Here is a 27,026-nt window from a genome sequence, read left to right as displayed (position 1 = left end):
CAAATCTTAAAGCTCTAAAATGATCTCTAACTTTATGTCTTACATCCAGGTCACACTGATGGAAGAGGTAGGCTCACACAGCCATGAGCATCTCTTCTCCTGTGGCTTTGCAGGGTACAGCCCCCTCTTGGCTGCTTTTTTTGTCTGGCATTGCCATGTCTGTGACTTTTTCACATGCACTGTGCAAGCTGTCAATGGATCTACCATTCTGGGGTCTGAAGGATATTGGCCCTTTTTTCATGCTCCACCAGGCAGTGCTTCAGTGGGGAATCTGTGTGGGATCTCCCACCCCATATTTTTCTCCTGTGCTACCCTGGCAATGGTTCTCTGTAAGGGCTCCCCCCACTGCAACACACCTCTGCCTAGACATCCAGGCATTTCTGTACATCCTCTGAAGTCTAAATGGGAGGTTCCCAAACCTCAATTCTTGACTTATGTGCACCTGGAGGCCCAAAACTGCAGGTAAGATGCCAAAACTTGGGGCTTGCATGCTCTGAAGCAATGGCCTGAGCTGTACATTGGCCCCTTTTGTCCATGGCTAAGATGCAGGGCACCAAGTCCTGAGACTGTACAAAACAGCAAGGCCCTCAGCTTAGCCCACAAAACCATTTTTTTTCCTCCTAGACCTCCAGGCCTGTGATGGCAGGGGCTGCCATGAAGACTTCTGACATGCCAGGAGATATTTTCTCCATTGTCTTGGTAATGAACATTTGGCTTCTCATTACTTATGCAAATTTCTGCAGCTGGCTTGAATTTCTCCTCAGAAAATGGGATTTTCTTTTCAATCACACCACCAAGCTGCAGATTTTTCACACTTTTATGCTCTGCTTCACTCTTCAGCATAAGTTCCAATTCTAAACCAAATCTAGGTGAATACAGAAAATTGAATGCTTTTAACAGCACCCAAATCACTTCTTGAATGCTGCTAAGAAATTTCTTTCAACAGATACCCTAAATCATCTGTTTCAAGTTCAAAGTTTCACCAATCTCTAGGGCAGGGCTAAATGCTGCCAGTCTGCCAGTCTCTTTGCTAAAGCATAACAAGGGTCACCTTTACTGTAGTCCCCAACAAGTCCCTCATCTCCATCTGAGACCACCTCAGCCTAGACTTTATTGTCCATATCACTATCAGCATTTTGGTCAAAGCCATTCAAAGTCTCTAGGAAGTTCCAAACTTTCTCAAATCTTCCTGTCTTCTAAGCCCTCCAAATTGTTCCAACCTCTGCCTGTCACCCAGTTCTAAAGTCAGTTCCACATTTTCCGGTATCTTTACAGCAGTGCCTACTATCCAGTACCAATTTTCTTTATTAGCCCATTCTCACACTGCTAATAAAGACATACCTAAAGACATACCTGAATCTGGGTAATTTATAAAGGAAACAGGTTTAATGGACTCACAGTTCCATGTGGCTGGGGTGGCCTCACCAACATGGCAGAAGGCAAAAGAGAAGTGAAGGCACGTCTTAGTTTTGGCAGGCAATAATGCGTGTGCAGGGGAACTGCCCTTTATAAAACCGTCAGGTCTCATGAGACTTATATCACAAGAACAGCACAGGAAAGACCCACCCCCATGATTCAATTACCTCCCACCGGGTCCCTCCCATGACACATGGAAATTATGGGAGTTACAATTCAAGATGAGATTTGGGTGGGGACACAGCCAAACCATAGCACACCCCAACAACTTTGCTTTACAGAGAGAGTAAAGTGAAAATCTTTTCTCGAAAATATTTATAAGCCCATGTTTTCATTGGGTCATGGGAAAACCTCCTCATGCTTGCCAGTTTCTACGGTGGTAAATCACTGTTTCTTTCTTTCTTTCACCCATGGTCTCCATTGTTTCAAGCAATGGCTGGAACTGAAAACACCCCACTTGTCGGCCAGAACATCACGTGTTCCCCACATTGAAACTTATATATGCAGAGCTTGCTTTACCTAATTCTACTATGCAAACATTGAAAACTGTGCTAGCTTTGCTATGCTCAGCAATTAGTATCTAGTTTTCTGACTGACCTACTGAGATTTTTCTTCCAACTACAAAGCTTCCATCCTATACCTTGAGAGGAAAAATTCAGGGCAGAAGGGAAGGAAAATTTTGCCTTTCTGCAGTTTTCCCTCTAAAGTTAATGGTCAGCTTAAAAACATAATTGCCATTCTTCCACGATGCAGTCAAAAGGCTGCACACATTCAGTGCAACTCAGTGCAACCACATGGCTACAGGAAATCATTGGAGTGGCATCACCGGGGCTGCTTTTCCACATTTGCCCTTGCTCAGTCTTTTTATTCAGTATTCCACCTGAAGGTTGTCTTCCAGTGCTGTCTACCTTTCAGCACTGAATCCAGAGTCTGCTCTTTGAGGCATTCTAATTTTCTTGCATTTGACCTTTAAAAAATTGACAGTTTTTCTCCTCTTTACAATTTTATGATTTTGGAGTCCATAAAAGCAGGAAATAAAATGCCATTTTCTTTTTCCAAATTAAAAAAAAAATCTGAAAAGAGAACAGAAAGCCAATTGTCGGACTGTCAAGATCTTGCATGTTAAGACACTGAATAATGAAATCAAAACAGATCAAGCATAGGTCAACTCATGTTTGCATTCCAGCATTTCTTTAAAATAATATGACACATGAGGATTTTCTGCAGTTCTGAAATGCGTCTTATTTTTAAAATCTTCTAAAACATGTTATTTATGTTTAGCCATTCTTTAATGAATATTGTCTTGCAGGGGAATGTTATAAAATATAAGACTAGCTAAGAGTCATAAACTTTACATCATTATTATTCATTATATTTGCTTAAAAATCTTGTAAAAGGTTTTCATACACTTTAACACTCTGAATATTGGATTCAAGTACTCAGCGGTGCACTCCATATCAAGCAATAAGAATACATGTAGCATAGAAGAGCTATATTTAGACACATGGTCAGTTATAAGGTACACATGGAAAATATATTTGAAATTAAAACTTGGAAAGTCTTAGAAAAGTCTGGATTTTCTAAAACTCTTAGTTACCCATGAATGGAAAGATTCTGTGTATGTGTGTAGCTCTGTTTTCTAACAAGCCATTTATTCTAAGCAGAAGTCCTTTCTCAATGCTGGACAGCTAATTAACAAGGACGAAGGCTGTGCTTGGCATGCAGTGCTCCCAAGTGCCCTTGTGTGGGGAGACCCTGGCCAACTGTTCGTGTCAGACTTCAGCAAGTTAATAGGTAACTACTTCTCATTTTTTGCATTTTCAAAATTCACTATGAAGAAAGATCAAAATATAATACTCAGAACTATTAACATTCTAAATGTTAAAAATCAGCAACATTTATGAACTTATATGGAACAAGATATTAATAAACTGAGCTCTAGCTATGGAAGAAACTAAGTCTACAACTATATAAGTTTTTCAATTATCTGTGCACATGTGTAGTTAACATTTTTTGGTCATGGTATCAGTGTGTAAAATCATAGATTAGTATTTGAAGGGTAATTGGAACCTATCCACAGACAAGCACATGCTCACAGGCCCCTGCACACAGACATGCTGCGTTACCCTCCCCATGGAAGAAACCTTCCTCTAGTTGATTTTCCACATAATTTCCCCCAAAGGAATTTGTAGGCCCTTAGTTATGGTAACTAATCACCCACTCGGCATTGCCATCTCCAGTGCCACTCCAACCTCCCCTGCCCGATCCCCCCAGTCGCCCCCACCGATTAAAAAAACACCTCTCAGGAACAGTTATAGTTGTGGGGTAAAGCAAAAACAAATACAAAACCACCTGAGACATAGGGGTCCAGGCACTTGGAAAGACTTAAGCCATTGGTGAACAATGCAGTTGCGACACTTGCAATGAAGGATTTGAGATCAATTGAGCCTAACGCTGCACCTGCTCTGGCCATGATTTTTGTTGCCATGATGACATTCTGCTGAGGAAAGAGAAGGATTTCTAAAACCTTCAGTCTTTCATTAAACTCTCCGATTACATGGTGTTAGCTAATGTTTCTTGGTGTCAATACCTATTTCATTTGTGCATTGTTGCTATTTTTAACACAACACCTGATTATAATATTATTCTTACTAAAAAACCCAGCTCCTTCATGCTCCAAAGAGTTAAAGTAAAATAACTTTTTGGCAGGCCATGGGAAGTAAGTAGTGAGCCCTTTGTGCCTGTGGAGGGAATGATGAGTGGGGTCCATTTAAAGGCAATTCCCCTGATCTTTCTTAGCTGCATATGGAAGGGAGCTCCATCCTAGAAAAATCTGCTGGCTTGGCAGAGGAGCTGCTATTGAAAGAAATTGGTTACCAAGTGTTTATTACATTTTATGTTTTCCTCTCATCATAATCCTTCATAATGTATTTAAACAATTAGTTGCCAAAATATCCAAACTTCTGAGGCTTAGAAAGGGACCCCGGGCACATTGAAAGAGCTATGAACCCCTATTGCGGCAAGAGGGAGAGCAGTTTTTTTTTTTTTTTTTTTGCTATTGTTGTTATTTAATCACATATTAACTTTGCAGTTATTGAGTGTTTCAATTTAACATGAACAACCAAGTGTACTTAGAGAGACATATTAGGTTATTATGAGCTGTTCCTACCCTGGGTACCCCAGAGTCACTGACTGTTTCTTGTGGGGGCAGAAGGTGTGAGTCAGTGCCTCTTGGGAACTTTCTTGGGTGAAGAAAAGGTTAGTAAACTTTCCTCTGTAAATAATTCTCTCATATAGCCTAACATTATATTAGTACGTAATAGTCAAAATAAAATACCATCTGCTCTGTCCTCTTTTTCTACTTTATGTTCAAAGTAACTCAGCTAAGCTGAAAATCTCCGTTTTTCAAGCATACTCTGCACTATTTTTGCCAATTATGTTGAAATATGTATTAGATGCTTTGTCTGCATTTAATGCTTTATTTCTTGAAATTTTTACCTTTATTAGGCAGGAACTATTATTATCCTTATGTCACAGATGAGGAAAATTGAGGCTTCAGGATTTAAGTGACTTATTCAAGATCATTCCATTAGCAAAGGGGGCGGGACAATGTTTTAATCCAGGCCTGACTTCAGAGCTCTTTTATCTATTGTTATCTATTGGCCTATTTATCTATCTATCTATCTATCTATCTATCTATCTATCTATCTATCTCTAATCTACCTGTATATCTATTTATATATGTCTCTGTATTTAACTATGTATGTATCTATCTCTAATCTACCTATATATCTATTTATGTATGTCTCTGTATGTATGTATGTATGTATGTATGTATCTATATATCAATCATCTAACTAGCTACCCAGCTAGCTATGAGGGTATGGAGAGGTTTGCTCCCTATCTTATATATGACAAGCTATTCTCAAATGTATAGTCATCTTTATTTCTTAGGTCACTAATACAATTTAAGAACAAGATGCTGAAAACTTCTTAGAAACTCTCTTGTACCTGGGTGAACTTGTTGACTGGGCCTTACTATACATTGATTAAAGAGTCAGTCATTTTCTTGGTAGATTCCCAAAAGCAGTATCCAAATTTCCTTCCTTTTGAGTTATTCTTTTGCCTGAATAGTATCATCTAGGGTGCCAGTGTTCAGGATTCAAGTGCAAGGGACAGGGCTGTCACTCTTCTGGATGGAGACACCAGTTTCATTCCTCTGTGTTCATTAGCACCTGACACTCCTCTGGGGAAGTGCCTTATGCCCTGACACAGATTCTCTGAATGAGTGTCTCCAGAAAGCAAACCTTGCTTCTGCCAGGATGAGGAGAAGCAATTTCCCATGACTGCGTGGGATCAGGAAGCCTAAAACAATTTCTATCTATTGGGAGCCTAAAACGGCTTCTGTATATGCCTATTGCTATCAGCTCATCCTTATCTAGCGTTTGGAGGGCTTGGAGGTGCCTCCAACCCTGACTTGTGACCAACAGTCAAGTTTTGAGGATTTCTTTGAGTTTCACTCAACTCCTACCAGTGCCATATACTCAAATATCTCCTCTTCCTTCAGATACACCTCAAATGCTCCATGCTTCATGAAGCCCCAGTTTTTTTTCATTCAAGTATGATCACTTTGTCTGCAATGTTATATTCACGTTTAATTATGCCCATTCCTTTTCAGGACTAAATCTGAGAAATGTTCTTCACACTTCTTTAAGTATCTAGCCCAAAACATTCAGCAGCACAGTTTGCGTAGGAATGACGGATAGCCAGAGGATAGCTGTTGACATGTTTCCTTCATTTGGTCATTATGGCATAAGAAGAAAAACCTTTCCTAGTGACTATACATTTTTTATAGCTTTGCTTCATAATTAACAGAAAGAAGTTAAACAGATTCGCTAAGTTTTATAATGTGTCAGTGCCTACTTTGGGTTAGACACACATCAACGCTGATTTTCACAATAACCCTGCAAGACAGATATTGTTACACCCATTTAACAGCTGATGGAACTGGTTCTTGGAGTTACAACACGCATGTAATAAACAGATCTTTGTGAGGATTATTATCCGGCTTCTGCAAGCGAGATAAATGGTCTTTGGAGGAACATTTCTCATAATATGGTATGTAAAACTCTGGTGGTCTCAGACCCGTTTTGGCATACCCAATACTGTTTCAAGGCCTTCATGAGGTCAAAACATTATTATTTTTTTCTTTTTCTTTTTCTTCTTCTTCTTCTTCTTCTTCTTTTTTTTTTTTTTTTTTTTTTTGAGATGGTGTCTTGCTCTGTCACCAGGCTGGAGTGCAGTGGCGCGATCTCGGCTCACTGCAACCTCTGCCTCCCGGTTCAAGTGATTCTTCTGCCTCAGCCTCCCGAGTAGCTGGGACTACAGGCAAGCGTCACCACGCCCAACTAATTTTTTATTTTTATTTCTATTTTTTGTATTTTTAGTGGAGACGGAGTTTCACCATTGTTGGCCAGGATGGTCTTGATCCGCCCGCCTCGGCCTTCCAAAGTCCTGGGATTACAGGCATGAGCCACCGCGCCTGGCCAAGGTCAAACCATTTTAATAATGAGCATACTGTGTTTTTCAAAGGTTTCATGAAGAGTGACTACCACTGACCACTAGTGGAACATGTGCTTGTGTATTCTTGCATTTAAAAAATTTCTCAGTTTAGATTTTAATATGGTATATATATATAGAGAGAGAGATAGATAGATAGATAGATAGATAGAGGGTCTACATATATATAAACTCCTGAAGCCCAAGTGAAAAGGGATCCTGAGACCAAGAAGTTTAAAACTGCAACCTTAAAGGACTACGTTCCTTATATCCCACAAGGAATGCAGCTGATTTCCAGTTGAAATGAATTGGCAATACAGATATTCTGTGACCTCCAGAGTAGACTCTGCCTCTCACATGGCTTTCATGGTGTTTTTGGATATCAGAATCTTCTCAAATTTAGCAGATATTTAACTTTCCTGGAAGATAGGCTCTATATATTCAATAGAACAATTTTGTCAATTGGTAGTCACATTATATTTACCTAAGTTAGTCAACAATTTTACGTGAAGACCCACAGATTTCTGTTTTCACTGGCAGATGCATTCAGTTTTATCACAGAAATTCACCTGGGATCCAATTTACTTTGGGGTATTTGAGATTGTAAAATGTCACTGTGAGGCCAGCAATGATGTCTGTACAACACACTTTGCTTTGAGGCCTCTTGTTTGTCATTGGCTTTTACTAAACAAAGTGACTTCCTTGGAAGTTAACATCTTTGACATTTACAATATAAAAAAATAAAAATTTCTAATAAAAAATAAAATAAAATAAAATTAAATAAATAAAAATAAAAATTTCTTACAGAGTTTTTGAAAAGCCTAGGTGTAAGAATTATTAAATCCTTTTAGGTTGTTGCCTGGCTGATGATTGGAAACCTACCTAGTAAAGCTGCCGAATTTGACATTTTTGCGTATAATACCTGCTAGAAAAAGTTTTACAAAGAGTATTTTTTTTAAGCTACTGAACTTTAAGTTTCTGTGAACCACATACTGTTTGTCTAGACATTTAGGCTTTACTCTTCTGGAAATTACAATGGAAAATTTTTTCTGAGTTTTAAGTGTATATTTAGCACTAGAAGGCTGACAATAAATTCTTAATATTTTACAAAAATTACCATTAATGAGATGTTGAAGAGATTATGTCAAACTTCAGGTTTTATTTTAGGGATCCAAAATTTTGACTCAGAAAAGATTAAATTGAGAGTTAAAAAAATAAAACTTGATGATCTTTTCAAAATTCCTTATATCAAATATCTAACAAGTGAGTACACTTTCTAACATCCCAGCAATTTTATTTGCACCAGATTCCCTGGAGTGCGTGAATAATACTGATTGCTGCAGTTGAATCGATAGTGCAACAATCCGCATTGATCATTAAGACAACTGAAATGAGCAGACTAGCCATGGGGCAGTTTGTTTATTTTATGTATATAGATACAGCTTTAATTCCCAGCACAGAAGTTTCAGAGAAATATTCCTAATACAAATATATATTTTTTGACTGAGTACACATTAAAGGGCCATTTTCTCTTATGCTGTGGGGAACAAGTGCTCAGGGAAATGGTCTCAGCATGTTGACACTGCATTTAAGGTTTGTAATGAAGTATCTTATTCTTCACCCTACGGGTTAGAAACTGGACTCTGGATTTCCACACAGAGAAATGATCTGCAGGTGTTATAGTTAGGAAGGCAAGATCTATGGTCCTCCTAATGGGAATAAAATGCCCCCAGCATTGTAATTATAATGCTTTCTGAATTTTTGTAATTTGCTTTCTCCACATTTAGTTTCAAGCAAGGTTTGAATTATGTAGGAGATAGATGCTTCCAAAAAAAATTTCCAACTTAAAGTTGTAACTCTCCTCTAAAATTTTCTTGAATGAGTACAAAGTCTGACAGTGTCAACTAAAGCAAGGGTTGATTCTGAGAAAACAGCTGGTTAAGAGGTGAGTGACATTTGCTGTCTGCAGTCAATATTTGTGAAGTGTGACACAGGTAATATTTGAAAGAATATTCATCAATAATTATGAGAAAAGTTTCTACATAACAAAATGACTAAATTCCAAGTTACAACCTGAATCCATTAAGTACGTTTTTTATTTGTTGTTGTTGTTTTCTTTTTTTAAAAAGACTCTAGAATCCAGTTAACACAAAAGACCTTGGACAGAAGGACTGGAGTTTATAAAAATGAGACTTGGCTTTGGTTTTGGTGAGCAGCTAATTTGAAATACTGTAACACTTTTTTAGGTGAGTTTAGTATGCCACAATTTCTATGGAATCTATAGGTTAGATAATCACCTTCTGTCCTCCTTTTAACTGTAATCTTTCAGAGCAAAATGACTTAATTGTTCTTTCTATGAATATTGGATATTGATTTCTTTTTGTGTCTAATTGGAAAATAAGAGTTGCCTGCTATTTTTTGTAGAAAAACAAAACAAAACAAAAAACCACAAAAAAACCCACAATGAAAACATCAATTATTTGTGATCATCAGTATTCATTAGTTTTCTAAGACAGATGCTTGATGTTTTCATTCATGCCATGGTTTCTAAATGGAGCACTGAATCACATTAGAAAGGTGTCCCTTTTCAAAAACCCTCCTCTTCCTTCTGTGCTTGAAGGGTTCCCTTCATTTCTGGACATGCCAGAGTTCTTGAAAGTTCTTCTGGGGTAGCCAATCAGCTGCAAGGGAATCTGACTGGCAGCTTGCGGCCATGTAGAAGGACTTTCTTATTTTTGTCTCTATGTCAGTGCAAGTTTACTCTTAATGTTGTCGTACTATGTGGGAATCTTTTTGACAAAAGTGTCAAGTTTCAGAAAGACTTTTTTAAACAGTGAAGTCAAAGCTGTTCTGACAAATAATTTCATATTTGTTCCATATAATTTTGAAAGAATTTTATGTGTGTTAAAGTTATTTCATTTCTACCATTATATTTAGCACAATATTAGGTATACAGCAAACAGGGCATGGGAAGTAGTAAACAAGTAGTAAATTGAATTTGTTTTTAAATATTCTAAATATATATACAGACACAGGGGATACACATACACAAACACAGTTGTAGCTCTGAAGTCTTCTCTTTTCACTAATGATTTTCACATTATTCAACATAAATGATCCATCACTTACATGCATTACTTCCAATAAAATCTTATATTATTAATGTCCAATATGTGGGCACATTTATCTCCAGTCGGCAGCACACAGGGGCTGTAACTGGGTGCTGTACTCAGATACTGACTTGTGCGTCTAAGTTTTGCTTTGTATTGTTCTTCTCCCCCCACCCCCACCCCACAGCTACACATTTTAACCTGTTTCTTTCATTCAGGAAGATGACACAACGTTTTAGGAGAGGGGCAGGATGAAAAGTCTAAGTTCTTTGGAGAAATTAGAGAGTTTTCAGATGAAGTAGAAGAAATGTACAAGAGAATTAGCTCACCGGAGTGGAGTATCTTGGAGCTGGAAACGAGAAAAGAGCTGTTCTTCTACCACAAATTAGAAAAAAGTTTTCTGTGGTTAAGTGGAAAAAGAGAAGACAAATAAATATTTTGAGGTGCTGCATCAGGGGAGACCCAGCCCCAGATTTCTGGCATGCTTCCTGGAGGCTGTGAGCCTCCAGGTGAGTGTGGATTCAAAGAGCAGCTGGCAGAGGGAAGTAGGAGCAGTTTTCAAAAAGATCTTGTCCCCAAAGTGGCAGATAATCTGCCAAAGCCATGGACCAGGATGGGCAATGTGAGATGAGTCAACAGCTGACTCAGCGGTAACATGGGAACTGAGGACTCTGGGCAGCATCCCTCTCCACCCCCACCCCCTTGACAACTTAAGACGTAGAAATGGTCTGTGACACCACCACACGGTGGGTAGAAACCCTCAACCTGGCGAAGGCTGTGTTCTACCAGCCCTGTAAAACAAGGATTTTCTTTTTCTTTTTTCCAAAGGAAGGAAGGAGAGAGGGAGGGAGGAAGAAAAGAAAGAAAGAGAGTAAGAAGGGAAAGAAGGAAGGAAGGGATAAAGAAGAAGAAAGGAAGGAAGAGAGGAAGAACAAAAGTTTTCTGAAAAGTAATTTGGAGGACAGAGACTATTCCAGTGAATAGTTTGCCTCCAGTTTAAAGTGAAGACGTATTCCCCAAACAAAAGTTTAACATCAGAAATGTATCTGGTTAAATAGCAAATTTATATGCTTCCATCATGGATTTTGGATTCTGAGATTTCCATCTGGGGCAAACATATTACCCTCACATTAAAGAAGAGTAATAGGATGTCTAAAGAATTTAAATAACTTCCTCAGGAAGATAAAACTGATAAGCAGTAAAACCAGATAAGAATTCTGGTCTGTCTGACTTCCAAGATGCATGACCTGCTTACTATGTTTTCCTATGTTGACATGTTTTACTGTATTTATTATACTCCAGGATTACAGCAATAGCCCAAGAAATGGAAGCCATCTGCAAAGACGGTACATGGACAGTTGTGCCTGGGACTAGGAGAGTGAATCTAATTTAAAAGGAGAGTGGGCAGCCTGCAGACCAAAATCTAATGATCTAATTCAATTTACAAGTCATAATGCTGATGACTTGAATTCTGCTAGATTCGTCAACTATTGCTTAACTGGATGAAAACGTGTAGAAAAACGTGGTACGGCCAGTACACCAGTACCTAGCCGTTCATGAACTTGCACACTCATATACAAGATTTGAAAACAGAATTAAAACCAGATTCATGGCTGTAACGCTTATTCCTACTGTCAGGCCTCAACCAGATAGTTAAAAAAAAGTATGATATTATATGACATTTGTATATCTGTTAAAGACCAAGCAAATTCAATGCCTTCCAGAAGCTGATAAGGCATTCATGTTTCCTTCATTGTAGTTCTTAAGAACATAAATTCGTTGCTTGATTTCAAGCTTATTTTCTGTGTTATCTCAGAATTTTTTGAAGCATATTCCTGGTTTATACTTCAGCACTTTCTTTCCTCCAGATTTCCTAGTTTGCATTTTTCAAGGCTGGTTGATTATTTTTGGTTGATTATTTCCCACCTGGGTGACACTTCCTTTTGTTAATTTGACCTTCACATTTATCTTTGCACCATCTTTGATTTGAATAGTCTATTTCGTTCATTGGATTCAATCAAGTTTTTAACTTATGTCTTTGGGGATGTGTTTGTTGTGATTTCAAATCTCATTCCTGTGTTCTCTGTCAGAGGCCTCAAATGAGAAAGCGTCATTATTTTGGGAAGTGATGATTACAGAGAGAATGAAGCGGTAAATGGACCTTCTCTATTGCAATCTAGGCCAATTCAAATAAAAGTCAGGAGGATATATTTCTATTGGCGTATTTATTATAGGCATCACAGCACACAGTCTGAAAATAATAATTACTGTCATAATATCAACATTATTGTGCCAGGAATCTTTCTTTTTTTTATTTTGAGTCTTGCTTTGTTGCCAAGTGCCAGGCTGGAGTGCGGTGGTGTGAGCTCAGCTCACTGCAACCTCTGCCTCCCAGGTTCAAGCAATGCTCCTGCCTCAGCCTCCCAAGTAGCTGGGACTACAGGCGCACACCACCAGACCCAGCTAATTTTGTATTTTTTAGTAGAGACGAGATTTCACCATGTTGGCCGGGATGGTCTTGATTTCTTGACCTCGTGATCCACCTGCCTCAGTCTCCCAAAGTGCTGGGATTACAGGCATAAGCCACCATGCCTGGCAGTGCCAGGAATCTAAGGGACTTATTTGTATGAAGATATATAATCACTATCAGAACTCTAAAAATCAGGTACTATTATTAAGCCCCAATGTACACATGGGAAAACTGAAAAAGACGTTAGAAAGCTAGAAGTGGCAGAGTCAAAAGTTTTATATGTGTGTGTGGTGTTGTGTGTCGGGGGAGTTAAAGGGTATGGTTAGTAAAATCACTGCTGAACCTTAATGAAATGTTACTTAAATGTCAGATGAGAAGATGTCAAGGTCTGTTCCTGAAGAAAAGTGTGGATTCTCTTCTCTTCTCTCCAGACAGCATCTCCCCCGTTCTTCATGGGTAAGTCAAGAACCCTTCCCACCCTCCTCGTTCTCCTTGCATGACAATTCATTCACTTTAAGTGGTGACCACATGGATGGGCTGACTCAAAGACCATTGCTTTGATGACCCAGGCCTTCAGTTTCACTAAGAATGCATTTGTCTGAGCCTAGATCATGAAAATATAAGTGACTTTTTAAAGACTCCAATTGACTTGAACAGTAAATCTAATTTTGGGAAGAATGTGGGTCAGACTATTTGCTAAAGTGACTGTGAAATCTACTTGGAAGTTAGGAGCTTTGGAGGCATAAAACCTAGAAGGTAAATCTCAGGTTTACCGCCAGCCAGTTGAGGGGCTCTGGACAAATATCCTCTTTAATGCTCAATTTCTTCACCTGTCAGATAGGAAAGTTTACTGTTCAAGTTTTTGGGAACTGTTAGAAACAAGGCATAGAAACATCCATGCAGGTAGGTTCTCAATGACTTTTAACTATATTTGTATCCAAAAGAAAAACAATCCTACAGACAAAAGGGAGAGCATTTACAAATACTTTATCTTAAACAGCATTTATTTCCCACAAAAATAAAATATTTATTTTAGCATATTTTCCTGAGCCCACAGAATCACTAATCTATGGTGACTGATAATATAATTGAATAGAATGACTGAAACTAATGTTAATCAATGACAGCCACATACTGTAATTCACGCATTATGGTCAGCATTAAGGAATTAAAATCACTAACCTGTTTGAAGGGTCTTGTTCTGCTGTAGTGGTTCCCATCTTGAAAATTCGCAATCCTAAGGGTGCAAGGTGGTAGCAAGAGGACTAAGTAAGCTCCTCTTGGAGAGCTGGGTTGCTGTCACAAAATACCGTAGCCTGGGTGGCCTCAACAACAGATGTTTATTTCCCACAGTGCTGGAGTCTGGAAGGCTGAGATCAGGCTGCCATCAGTGGTAGGTTCTGTTGGAGGCCCTCTTCCTAGCTTGCAGATGGCTGCCTTTTGGCTGCTATGTTCTTATGTGACTTTTCCTTGATGTGTGTGTTTGGAGAGAGAGCACTCTCTCTCTTCCTGTTTTTAAAAGGCCACTGATCCCATCACGAGGGTTCCACCCTCATGATCTCATCTAAAGTTAACTACTTCCCAAAAGGCCCTAACTCCAGACAGTGTCTCATTGGGGGTCAGGGCTTTGACATGTGGATGAGGGGCAGGATGGGGGGACCAACCTGCAGTCCATAACAGAGCTCTTTTAGACACTTCCAAATAGTGACATTGGGATTCACAACTTTATGCTCTCTAAAGCAGCTCAGGCTAAGGAAAAACACAGCTGTTTGCTTCTGCCTGAGAGTTTATCAGGCATGTGTGGTAACAAATAGTTGTCTCACCCTGATCATGAATTTTGATTGATAGATCTGATTAATAAAAACAAAATTATTACTGAATGAAATGCAATTTAATAGAATAAAAATATTTCAAAATACAGCATCTTTGGTGCTGGAAGGAAATTCCAGAATAATTTCAGGTCTTGATAAAAAGAATGGCAGCCCCAATTTCAACAGAAGTCGGGACATGCCCAGGACATGAGGGGTTGTTTGCTTTCCTTGCTGCGTGACCCTTCTAGCAGCACTTAAGCAGATAACAACAATTTACACAATAAAATATAAGGAATTCCTGAAACAGTGGAAATATGTGACCGGCAAAGGTTATGGATCAAGTTCTCAGGTAGCCTGGTGAAACATTCTCATGCTGGTAGACAGGAATCAGTTTTAGAATGTAGGTGTTCCAGCATGTCCGGCTTCTGCTGTGGAGACAGGCAGTGGAGAGGATGAATGTGGATGTGTAACTGCAACACGGCAGGGGGAGGAGTGGCTGGGAGGCACCGCTGGCCCACTGCACAGGGTGAGGAGTGGCTGGGAGGCACCGCTGGCCCACCGTCAGTGAGTTTCCTGTTGCACGAATGAGGGAAGGCACGTCGGATTAAACAGTGACGGCTGCAGCATGGCAAGGTGTTCCAGCATGGTACAATGAGGGGAGTATGTACTTGCAAGACACAGGAGTGGGAACAAAGAGAGAGAGGAGTTCAGGAGAAAGAGTATCATCCCTATAAGGCTTACATCAGATAATCAGCGCTGGTGATGTAATATCTTGTTGTCAAATCAGTTCATAAAGAGTTTCGAAGTTTTCAGCTATAGATGCAAGTAGAGGAAAACCCCCAACCACCTCATGACAAGTATTGACAGTGCTCCCCTAGTCTTTCTTGCTACCTGTAGAAAAGACTGGCTAGAACGACCCCAGAAGAATGAGAACTCCTTTTAAAGAATTTTAGCAAAAAAACATTTCTGTCTCCAATTCCCTCACTCAAAAAAAGTGGCCCCTACAGTTTACAAAATGCTTTTCATACATTTTTATAATTGGATCTTAGCAACAGGTGAGGCGGGAGAGACACAGTTCTTTCCACTGCAAACAAGCAAGGGAGCTCATCTGAAAATGTAGCCAAGATCGAGCTTCCAATTACAGAAAAGAGTTGGGTCATTCCCACAGGTCTTCCAGTTCCTACCTCTTTCAGCTAAGTCATGTTGCCGCTACAAAATCCTATCAAAAATTACCCTTCACTCTCAAACTAGATATCTCATACAGTAATGAAAACTCAGTTTTTCTTGACCTATAAGAAATGAAGATAGAAATATTATTGGCAGCCACCTGAAACAGTTTGTTATTAAATCAACTCATTCTTTTAAAAAAGAGGATTAAAAATTACTCTGCATAATTGTGTTCAACTTTCTACTTAGGCCATATTTTCTAACTCTTTAATAATCTTAGGTGGGACTCATTTCACCATCTAATTATTAGAATAGGTGGTAAGCAGTGAGATAGTTACTTTACTGTTTCTTGCAAAATAGTCTTTTCACAATAAGATAATTATGTGTAGAAAAAATGAACAGTTAAGAACATAACAGCACCTATCTTCTGTAAAAGAATGAGTAAGAGAACTTCTGACAGAACGATCATTAAAATTGTTCTTTCACGATACAATGCAGTGAATTTGAAGTTAACAGTAAAAGAATGTGTTTAAATTTAAAATCGTTAAGAACAGTCTTAAAGAAGTGTTGCTGTTCTTACAATACTATGCTTTAAAATTATAGTTCTTGTTTTCAAAAGTTAAAATTGGGAATTTTATATTCTGGCACCACATCTTCAAACATCTTATAGTATTATGTGGTTAAATGAAATAACACATATAAAAACATTTTAGAGGGATAGCACTATGAAAAATAGGAGTTAATAACAGTCACTGTGGAGTGAATGCTTTGCGTTTGCACATTAGCCATGCACACATACATTTGTTTGCTTGTTTGATAAAGCAGGTATTATAATCTATAATTTACGGTCAAGTAAGTTGCAGTGCTAAGAAGTTAGGAGACTCCTCCAAATATCACACAGCTTTTTGCTGAAGTCAGGGACCAGACTCAGTCCTTTCGTTTCACAGCTGGGACTTGCTTCATTTTTTCCACTTTCCCTTTCTATCTATTCTGCATGATTCATGAAGCAATTTTCTACCATCTATCCAAGCTAAAAATGTAGATGACATTCAGTTTTAAAAGTTGTAGTCCCTTTTGTCTCTTCTGTACTGACAGAATGTACAGAATGCCCTTATAATAAGAAATTGCCTTTTTACACATTCAGAATATTAAAACTCATGCGTTCGCTCCATTTTCCCACACGTTAGCTATCATCTTTGACGTGTATGTACTGGATTTTATTCTTTCCAGAAGGAGTGTAGTGAACCGCCTGTATTTAGCATGGTGGTCACCATTGCCCAGAACAGTGAGTTACTCCTGACAACTCTTGGAGAAAGGAAGCTTCCCCCTCCTTTGCACCTGAGACGGGATTCCAGTATGCAGCCCCCAGTGCGGCTTGAAGAGCCTCAGTAGTTTACCATGGCCACTAGTTGTGTTCCCAGGGGCCTGCCAATTTCATAAACCCTGCATTGCAAAGGTTTGTTTTGAGAAGGTTTAGAGAAGGTAGTTTGGATTCTGAGATTGGTCAGTCATAGATTTGAGTCCCACTCTACCATTCCCCTTGCTAAGTGGAAATGGCTTAACTCCTTCAAAACTCAGTATGTCTAGGTGGAATATGGCACTCATAATTAGTGAATAGAACTCCTGTGAAAATTACAAATAGTGGAAGCTACTTAACTTAGCACCATGCCTAGTACACAGCCTGTAGTCAGTAAATTGGGGCTACTTTAAAAAAATAAATTTATGCTAAATTTTAGGTGGTATACAGACTGAGAAGGTATCATATTTTTCTCAGAAAATTTGAAGATATTGGTGAGGTGCCCCGGCTCACATCTGTAATCCCAGTGCTTTGGGAAGCCAAGGCAGGTGGATCGCTTGAGTTCAGGAGGTTGAGACGAACCTGGCCAACATGGTCAAACACTGTTTCTACAAAAAATTAAAAAATTAGCCGGGTGTGGTGCTGTGTGCCCACAGTCCCAGCTACTCAGGAGGCTGAGGCAGGAGGATCTCTTGAGCCTGGGGAAGGCCAAGGCTGTAGACCATTGTGAGCCATGATTGCACCAGTGTACTCCAGTTTGGGTGACAGAGTAAGAGCCTGTCTCAAAAAAAAAAAAAAAAAAAGAAAGAAAAAAGAAAAAGAAAAAGAAAAAAAAGAAAAGAAATTGGGAGATAAATTACTAATAGTTACATGGAAAACTAAGCCAACAAATAAACAAGACAATTATTTACTTAGGAAAAGCAAAACAAACGGTACCTGACAGTAAAATCTGATCAAAGTAGACTAAGTCGTTCCAATGTAACTTAAGTTTACCTAGCAATAAAAATGTAAATTCCAATAAAAAAGAAATTTAGGTGGTAGAACTTCTACTTCTTTTGGGAACAGAGTACACAGAAAGTGTATAGATATAAATACTCAAAATGCTTATACCTCTAAGGGAACTCCCTTCTTTAAGTTAAGAATGAGTCTTCCTTCATATGTGTTTATTCCTTTAAAATTTAGGATTATTTGACTGGTTCAGAGCCTAAACTACCGAATTAGAATTCTGATTTAGAATACACTTCCTGGCTGGGCCTGGTGGCCTACGCCTATAATCCCAGCACTTTGGGAGGCCAAGGCGAGTGGCTTGCTTGAGGTCAGGAGTTCAAGACCAGCCTGGCCAACATGGCAAAACCCCATCTCTACTAAAAATACAAAAATTAGCTGGGAATAGGGGTGCGTGCCTGGTAATCCCAGCTGCTTGGGAGGCTGAGGCAGGAGAATCACTTGGATCCAAGAGGCAGAGATTGCAGTGAGCCCAGATTGCCCCACTGGATTCCAGCCTGGGTGACAGCGCCAGATTCCATCTCAAAGAGAAAAAAAAAAATAGACTTCCTGACTTGATTTGCATTTTCTGGCTGTGTGACTTGGGGGAAGTGACTTAAATTCCCGTGCTTCAGTTTTATCATCTGTAGAAACAAGGATCACTCAGTTTCTACTTCATAGGATTGTGATAAATACAGGAATACGGTATGTAAAATGTGTAGAACAATGTGGAAGATGCAGTCAGCACTACCTAATGGTTAGCTGTTAATGTCATCAGCATAGAGTCATTTCATAATTTTTCCTCTCCTTCATAAAGAAAGATCCCCCTCACCTCATCTGATTTCTCACCATTTAGAACCTTGCATTTCCGGGCTTTTCCCAACAACCTAAACAAAATAATTTTTTTTTTTTTACTTCCCACTGTATGTCTGCAGCCCTCTTCTCGTTAGGGGATGGTGTGATTTACCAGGGGCGGCATCTGCCGAGCAGCTCATGAGCTGCACCCACAGTGGGGCTCCAGGCATTCAGGTGCGGGGGGCTCAGCGTGGCCTGGGCCACGGGAAGGGAGGTGGGAGGATGTGGGCAGAGCTGGCCGTGGCTCACAAAGGGCGGGGGCTCATTCCAGTCCCATGGAAATGCACAAAGAAGTTACGGGACAAGTTTGTGACATTTGGTGGAAAGCCTTTGCTTGAATATCCCACAGGCACCTCCCGTTCTACGCTGAGTTTCAACCTGAAGTTATTGTCCCAGCTTCCCGGTCCCAAACACTTACCCAGCCCCCCCACACCCCCTCACCCCCCCACCCCCCCACACCCCCACACACACACACTCTCTGAGTTCCCCCAAACTTAAGGTATGGCCCAGCACCACTGTGCATGTGATTTCCAACCGAGAATCTGCTAAATTATCCATGGCTTTGCCCTGTTGTTGCTCCAAGTCTCCAACTGACCACAAAGGGCTATTGGTTCTCCTGAATCTCTCTCAGGTTCATCCACTTCCCTTCATCACAGCGGCCTCTGCCAGTTCATGCCAGTATAATTTTGTACCTGAACCATAAGGACAGGCTCTTAACGGTTCTCCCTAAATCCAGTCCCAATCCATGGGCAAAGTGAGGTTTCTGCAATACAAATCTGATTGCTCTTTTTGCACTTGGACAAAGTTGCCGCTACTTTCTGGGAGTTGCCGACCTGCGGTGCAGGAACTGCGTGCCCTCTGTGTGGACTGCCACCCCCGGCCTTGACGCTGACCTTCGTGCGTCAGGCCACTTAATGGTGAGCAGCTTCCATGGGGAAAGTAGGGCAGCGGAACATGAGTGGATTTCTCTTCAAACATCTTTGATATTTTCCTATGGGTTCCTGGGTAGAGAGCAGTGGATGGAGCATGTGTGAAGACAGGGTTGGCTGATGCCCTTCAGTTGGTCTAGAAAGAGCCACGGTGATGTGGACATTAAAATGCCCTTATTTGCACTCAGCAGCTGGAAACAAATGGTGTATGCACCAACAAAGAATTTGTGAATCAGTACTTCATAATTTATTTTATCTGTGTGGAATACCCTCCCGTATCTGCGCCACCCCTGTAATTCCTGATTTTCTTACAAGCCCAGTTTAAAAGGATGCTTCCTCTGAGAAACCTTTCTTGACCTCATGGAGTGGATGTGTGGACGCCTCTGTTCTACCACCTCTGTGGATGTATCAGGCAACTCTGATCTATGTGGTCTTCGTCTGTTTCCCACATCTGCTCACACCTGATACTCCAGGGACCACATTCCTGAGCATGGCTGCCACTGGAAGGCTAAGACAGAGACTCTGAGAAGCTGGCCTAAGTGACAGGGAAAAGGATTTGTGTGACGACGTGTGGAATGAGATTTTCTGTTCCCTAAAACCTGTAGGCGTGTCTGCACACTAGAGAGAAAGGATGACCCGTCCAAAGGTGTGGCGGGAGAGTGTACCGAACCTTTCCAACTTGTGTAGTGAAACAGGAGTGAGGGGAGACCTCTCCCCATCTGTCCCCTCCAGCCCACAGGACTGAGCCACTTGAAACTTCCTTAAACAAGGTAAGCAGGAGATACATTATGTACGTATAACGCTTAAGCAATAATTTGGCTGTTATCGTGTCCCAAATATATGCTCGCTGTTTTACCACACTCTTTCCTTTGATTTAATTTCCACTAAAACTTCCTAGCATAGGCATTTTATACCCTTTTAGGGATAAGGAAACTGAAGCTCATGGAAGTTAACTTACCCGAGTCACACAGTAACACACAGGAGTTCTGAAACTCTCACTCACCACACCTGGTCACGGTGCCACGTCGCCCCTTCGCTTCTCTCCTTTCCTGTAGACTTACAACTTGCTTTATGCATACTCCTGTGCTAGAAGCAGTCATGGGTACTGGTCTATATGCCCTAAACTTAGCAAAGTGCGCGGCCTGAGGTAGGGAGCAAGACATCCTTGATGAATACATGAAAGAGTGGAAGCATCATTTGAGGAAGTAGACCACCAAAGCACAGCCACGAAGGCAGCTGTTTGCCTGGGACTGATCTTGCTTCTGGTGTTCCAGGAACATGTCCATTTTGTCCAGTTTAATTGTCCAGTATTTTTGTTTCTACGGGCACAAGCAAGCCGAGGCGTTCGCTCACCTGTACCACGCACCCGAGCGCTGAGAGGGGCCGAGCTGCCGACTGCCTGTACCTCCTTCCCTGCTCTACTTCCTGACATTCTGAGGTTCAAGGATTTACCTGCTCATTCTGCAGATTTTCTGTGAATAACAAGGACAGGCTCCTGATGGTTCTCCCTAAGTCCAGTCCCCACCCAGAAGCCAGAGTAAGGTTTCTGCAACACAAATCCGATTGTTCTTCATGTGAATAATAAGGACAGGCTCCTAATGGTTCTGTCTCAAGGAAGGCACTGCAGCCTGAAAGGAACACTAGAAGTTTTAAAAAGGAAAGGAAATTAGGCTGTAGATGTATTTCCATTATTGATATACAAAGCCATGAGGATCATAAAAGTATAAAGTTACTGAGTATGGGCCGGGCACTGTGGCTCACACCTGTAATCTCAGCACTTTGGGAGGCCTAGGCAGGTGGATTATGAGGTCAGGAGTTTGAGACGAACCTGGCCAACATGATGAATCCCCATCTTTCTTAAAAATACAAAAAAAAAAAAATTAGCCAGGCGTGGTGGCACGTGCCTGCAATCCCGGCTACTCGGGATACTTGGGAGACTGAGGCAGGAGACTCACTGGAATCTGGGAGGCGGAGGTTGCATGAGCTGAGATAGCGCCATTGCACTCCAGCCTGGGTGACAGGCTGAGACTCCAGCTAAAAAAAAAAAAATACTGAATATCTCAACTGATGGCAACTTTGCCTCAGTGTTTCTGATTACTAAAGAGAAAGTGTCTATAGCCCACCTTTATTCTTCTCTACTTAGAGGCCTCTGAATTAGTTGACATTTTTTATACAGACTATTTAAAGCCAGTCTGTAAGATGGGTGTCAAGCACTGTTGCTTCTGCTTTGGTCACTTCAACCAAGTCAGCCTCTTTCCCTCCTTGTTTATTCTAGACTTGGATTAAATCTTGTGAAATGCAGCCACCATTTTTATTTTCAGTAAAAATTTTAAAATTAATACTCTCCACTCATGGTATTAATATTGCTGTCCCATGAAAGACATTTCTCTTGAAATGTTGAATTATTTATGAGTTACCTTTTCCCTGTTCATTATTGCCAGTCTTATTTTGAAAAGAATTTATTTATTTATTTATTTTTGAGACGGCTTCTTGCTCTGTTGCTCAGGCTGGAGCGCGGTGGCTCGATCTCAGCTCACTGCAACCTCTGCCTGACGGGGTCAAGCAATTCTCCTGCGTCAGCCTCCTGAGTAGCTGGGACTACAGGCATATGCCACCACACCTGGCTAATGTTGCATTTTTAGTAGAGATGGGGTTTCACCATGCTGGCCAGGCTCGTCTCGAACTCCTGACCTCAGGTGAATCTGCCCCACCATGATTACAGGCATGAGCCACCATGCCCAGCCGGAATTAATTTTTTTAAAGGTGCACTTTAACAAATTGTAAGATATTTATTTATTTATGAAAATTTGGAAACTCGGATAAATAAAAAGGAAGAAAATAGAACATATTTGTTAAATATTTACTCTGTAGTAAACATTATTAAGATTTTGAAGAATGTACTTTATCATGTATACATTTGTCTAAATTTAAATAATAGAATCATATTTACATGGAGTTTTAAAATCCACTTCTTCCAAATAGTCCTACTGTATATCATTAGTTTTATGAAATGCCATTTCAAATGATTGGTTCCTATTCCATTTCACAGGTGCACCATAAGTTTAACACAGCCTATGTTGCTGAGCATGGAGATGATTTCCAACTTTTTGCTATTATAAGTAACACTTGATAATCACTTTTGAAGCTAAATTTTTGCCTACTCTAATTATTATTTTCTTTGGATTTGATGAGTTACTTTACATTTGTATTAATCACATCCTATAATAATTAAATTAAAAATTAAAAACAAAGGAATGTGTGAAATTAAGCCAAATGTTGAAAAGAGTATTTGTTTTGGGAACAAAAGCACCACTGGGAGGTGAGACTGTGTGGTCTTGAGCAGACAGAGGTTACTGTCATAGAGTAACTGGGTATCCTCTTGTTTGGGGTTGTTCCTGAATTTGCCCTTGAGGACTCTTTTCTGGCAGATAACCTGTGTCGTGAGTCTGATGTTAAGACTCATTAAGTGTCTCTCCACAGCAGAGAGCGCAAAGATAAATCCCCCACAGCAAGGAAGTGGCCGTATTGGAGTATCCTACTGGGGCTTCCAGTCTTGCCTGTTTAAATCAATCATCTCTCCCAAGTTCTTTTTCTCTTTGTCCTTGAACATAAACAAACAAGACTTTCTCATACTAAATATGCTACTGCCGACAATTATGAAAAAAATAGGCCGGGATTTGTCCAATTTGGACAGAAATACTATCTGAGTTTTTACAGAACATAATTGCCAAACCCTGATCTAGATAAATCAGGTGATTTTAGATTGGATAGTTCTTTTTATGTTGAATGATCATAACATAAACATAACTGATTTGGAAAGACACATTGTTCAGTGTTCACAGGTAAGGGACAAGGACAGGAATGAGCTTGTGTCTGCTACCTGTTTTTCACGGTGTACTCCCTCATTAAATGCCTTGGCTGGCATTGTTGATAACACCTCTGGTTGTCCGCTAGCAGAGAATTAATGTTGACCAGCTTTCAAAGATCCTAACTCTTACTTCCGTGTTTCAGACGTAAGATCACCGATAAATTATTCTTTGCACCCTCTGAGTGGCAGGCCAGCCTGTCTAAGAATAACAGCGTGAAGATCGGCTTGCTTCTTTCATTGTTCACATGTGCGTTCTCATCAGCGGCTTTATCCGACACCTATGCTGTGAGTCCTCACACACTTGCAACTTAAATTCAGCATCAGAGATGTGCGAACAGGCTTCAAAGGCAGCTTCTGAATGTGCTGTCCTTTTAGGACCACAGCCCAGAAAACCTCACGGGACCTGGTGGCTTCTCTTGAGAAAAGTTGGGCTGCATCATGTGACTGACACGCAGAGGAGATGCTAAGGAAGATGGATGCTTGATGCTGCAGCTGAGCCGGCCCAGCCCTCCTTAGACACTCATAGCCTTTTCCGTCTTGTGGAATGCTGCCATCAGGCCGTCAAGGAAAGTCAGGAGTGGGAGTCACAGGACAGATATTTATTTCCAAACACTTGTTCGCTTGCTGAAACGCAAGCAGGACCTTCACACACAGAATTTTCTGACACCATGCTAGTGGATGTGCTGAACGCAGTGTAATGAGGTAGGAAGGCTGGGCGTTGGGACCCCAGTGGCCGGGTTTAAACTCATTCTACTATTCCTTTGCTAACATAGTAAGGGGCACTTAACTGCTCCGAGTGTCAGCACCCTCACGTGGAAGATGAGGTGTTTCTCATCGGGCTGTTTGAGAATTAATGTGACAACGCGGGTAACATACCTCGTTGCATACCTAGCAGATGTGCGATAAATATTATCGTATTATTTCCATCCACTGGGTTCTACACTCTTTTGATGTTTTGAGGCACATAATACTTACAACAGTCCCACAGAAGTGCTATACTCTTAAAATGGCCAAAAAGACACACACACACTCACAAACACACACACACACACATACACTACTTACTTGTGTGTAACATAACATAATCTTTGCATAACTCAGTGGGAAAAGAACACCCAGTCTGCATCCTGGCTCTGGCTGATATTCTTCATCTGCAAAGTGAGAGGATGGAACCCCACACTCTCGTAGGGCCGTGCCGATGGTCAGTTTCTGTGGCACTCCAGTCCTGACACCTGTGAGTGTGTTTCTCACCGGTCTCCATTATCCATTCATCTTTATTTGAATTGGTACACAGTACAATGTTGCATTTGTACTTGGCCTGGAAATGCAATTCTGTACTTTAACATATGCATGGAAAAAAAAAACACAAAAAACAACTGTTAGCTGGGGGTGGTGGCTCATGCCTGTAATCCCAGTGCTTTGAGAGGCCAAAGTGGGCAGATCGTCAGGAGTTTGAGACCAGTCTGGCTAGCATGGTGAAACCTCTTCTCTACTAAAAATACAGAAATTAGCTGGGCATGTTGGCATGTGTCTGCAGTCCCAGCTACTTGGGAGGCTGAGGCAGGAGAATTGCTTGAACCTGGGAGGCGGATGTTGCAGTGAGCCGAGATCGCACCATTGCCACTCCAGCCTGGGTCACAGAGCGAGACTCCGTCTCAAACAAAACAAAACAAAAACAAAAACCATAAAACATATGCATGAATATGAGATTTCGTAAATTTCCTGTAAATAATATCATCTCCTCTGTCTTCTGCTCACAGCTAAATGCATCAGCCCCTGGTTTCCATTTCTGTGAGGAATGGCTGGATTTCATCTGCTGGGGACGAGTGTCAGAGTAAGCCAGCCTTCCTGTCCCTGCTCTCCTCTCGCGCTCTTGCTCTCTCCTTCTGTGCAGTTTTTCTCATCACTGCCTCCTCATTTGGGGAAATCTCACTTTGGTTGAAATCTCCTAGTGATCTGTAGACTGCATGTGGGGACAAAAGACAGAGACGTGGAATCATATGAACCATAAACGTCTCTGCTTAACTGTGTCAGCGTGAAGCAAACAAATGCCTGAGAGGTCATCAGATTCTTTTCCAGAATATGGTTGTTATTTGCACTGTTTCTGTCTTCTCGTGGCTGATTTCCTTTACAGCACTGAAGTGGTGTCTCTGATCTCCTGAGATTGTATGCTTCACTCTCTCCTTTTGATATCATACTGCAAGCTGTTAGTATGAGTACAGCAATGCACAAAATAAATGCTCTTACAGTAGGCAGATAATCTCTACTCCGTGCAATAATTATCAGATCTCATGGGAATTTGTATTTAAACTCACTTCCAAATGATGACCCTCCTCTCTGAAACTGCTTCATCATGTTTAATATAATGTGATCATAACCACGGTGAGATGCATAAAGCATCTCCTAAGAGGGAAGGGATGGAAAAAGTTAATTATATCTAATGGCCCTTGATCTCCCAAGAGAATAGTTCTTTCCACCTGATAGAAAAGAGTGCTTTGAGAAACGAGGAAATCTTGTAAGTAGCTCAGCTGTTGTGTAAAAGGTGAGTGGTCCACTTGTACTGTGTATCAAAGCCACTGCCGAAATGAGTAGCATTTAGAATTGCATGTTCCTTAAAGAGCAGGGGGCAAGAAGAATATGGGCCAAAGCTAACACTAAAAATAAAAGAAGAAATCCTTTTGAATCTCCAGTCATATGTCTGCAAAGACAGGTTTTTTTTGGTTTAATTATGGCAACTATCCTGAAGGCTTTACATATTGGCAAATACAGCAGATAATGAACTATTGATCCAGAAGTTGTTCAGGAAATGCCGAGCTTAACTAAACTGTCTATTTTCCTTTGGAAGGTACATTGATGTAGTGTGTGTGTGGGCAATGTATTGATCCACTCCCAAAATTCCTCTGACCCACATTGATTAAAAAGGAAAGGAAAAAAAAAAAAACGTCTTAAATATACTCGCTCAGCCCAGTTGACAACTAAGAAATAATCCTGTTAAGACAGAAGTACCTGGGCTTTCCTAAATCTGATGTCATTGTCATGCTATTCTGCCTTGTGACCCATTTCGAGTTTTATCAGTGCCACATGTAAAAATGTAAAATGTAGCACTGATAAATCTTTCGCCTTGAAGCAGATACTTTCCATATAGCACTAAGTGAAGTGTGTGGACTTTATCTTGCTTGTAAGGGCCAGGAGCACAGGTAACCTCTTTGAAGATGTCTTCTTTTTCACTCATTTCTGAAATAAGGTGAGTTGGGACCAGGTTGTAGTGGGGATTCTTGTTTCTGATGAGAGATCTACTACTTTACCTTTAATGCCTTGTCAACAGTCGAACCAGAGGGACTCCATCTTGTGTGAGGGCTAGGACAATGAGGCAGGGACTTGTCAGGCTGCATTCCCAGAAAGTGATGCATTCCCAGCCTCTAGATGTTTACAGTTAAGGGCACAAATTAATAGTGTTCATTAAACAGGCCCAGACCTGGGAGTGTGTAGATATCCCGATATCCAGAGAACAAAGGCATTCCTAATTTTGCTTTAAAGATAATAATACTGATTCTTTCAAA

At 40.6% G+C, this 27,026-nt stretch overlaps 2 long non-coding RNA genes across 3 annotated transcripts; both read left to right on the top strand.

Annotated features, from left to right (window-relative positions):
* The first annotated feature begins 512 nt into the window (after positions 1-512).
* On the top strand, positions 513-14,362 carry LOC141583924 (uncharacterized). 2 transcript variants are annotated; one of them, XR_012516759.1, is made up of 4 exons: positions 513-699; positions 3,081-3,210; positions 9,105-9,221; positions 12,926-14,362. It is a non-coding gene; the product is annotated as an uncharacterized LOC141583924 (long non-coding RNA). The 2 variants fall into 2 exon arrangements; XR_012516758.1 differs by lacking the exon at positions 12,926-14,362 and having other exon boundaries at positions 9,105-9,428.
* A 5,589-nt stretch (positions 14,363-19,951) lies between these two features.
* LOC141583923 (uncharacterized) lies at positions 19,952-25,790 on the top strand. Its single transcript, XR_012516757.1, has 3 exons — positions 19,952-20,368; positions 23,610-24,168; positions 25,227-25,790. It is a non-coding gene; the product is annotated as an uncharacterized LOC141583923 (long non-coding RNA).
* Positions 25,791-27,026: the final 1,236 nt, after the last annotated feature.

This window comes from Saimiri boliviensis, chromosome 3, assembly GCF_048565385.1.
Source record: "Saimiri boliviensis isolate mSaiBol1 chromosome 3, mSaiBol1.pri, whole genome shotgun sequence".
Lineage (NCBI taxonomy): Eukaryota > Metazoa > Chordata > Mammalia > Primates > Cebidae > Saimiri > Saimiri boliviensis.
Note: the sequence above shows the minus strand (reverse complement) of the source record. Positions and strands in the feature narration are given on the sequence as shown.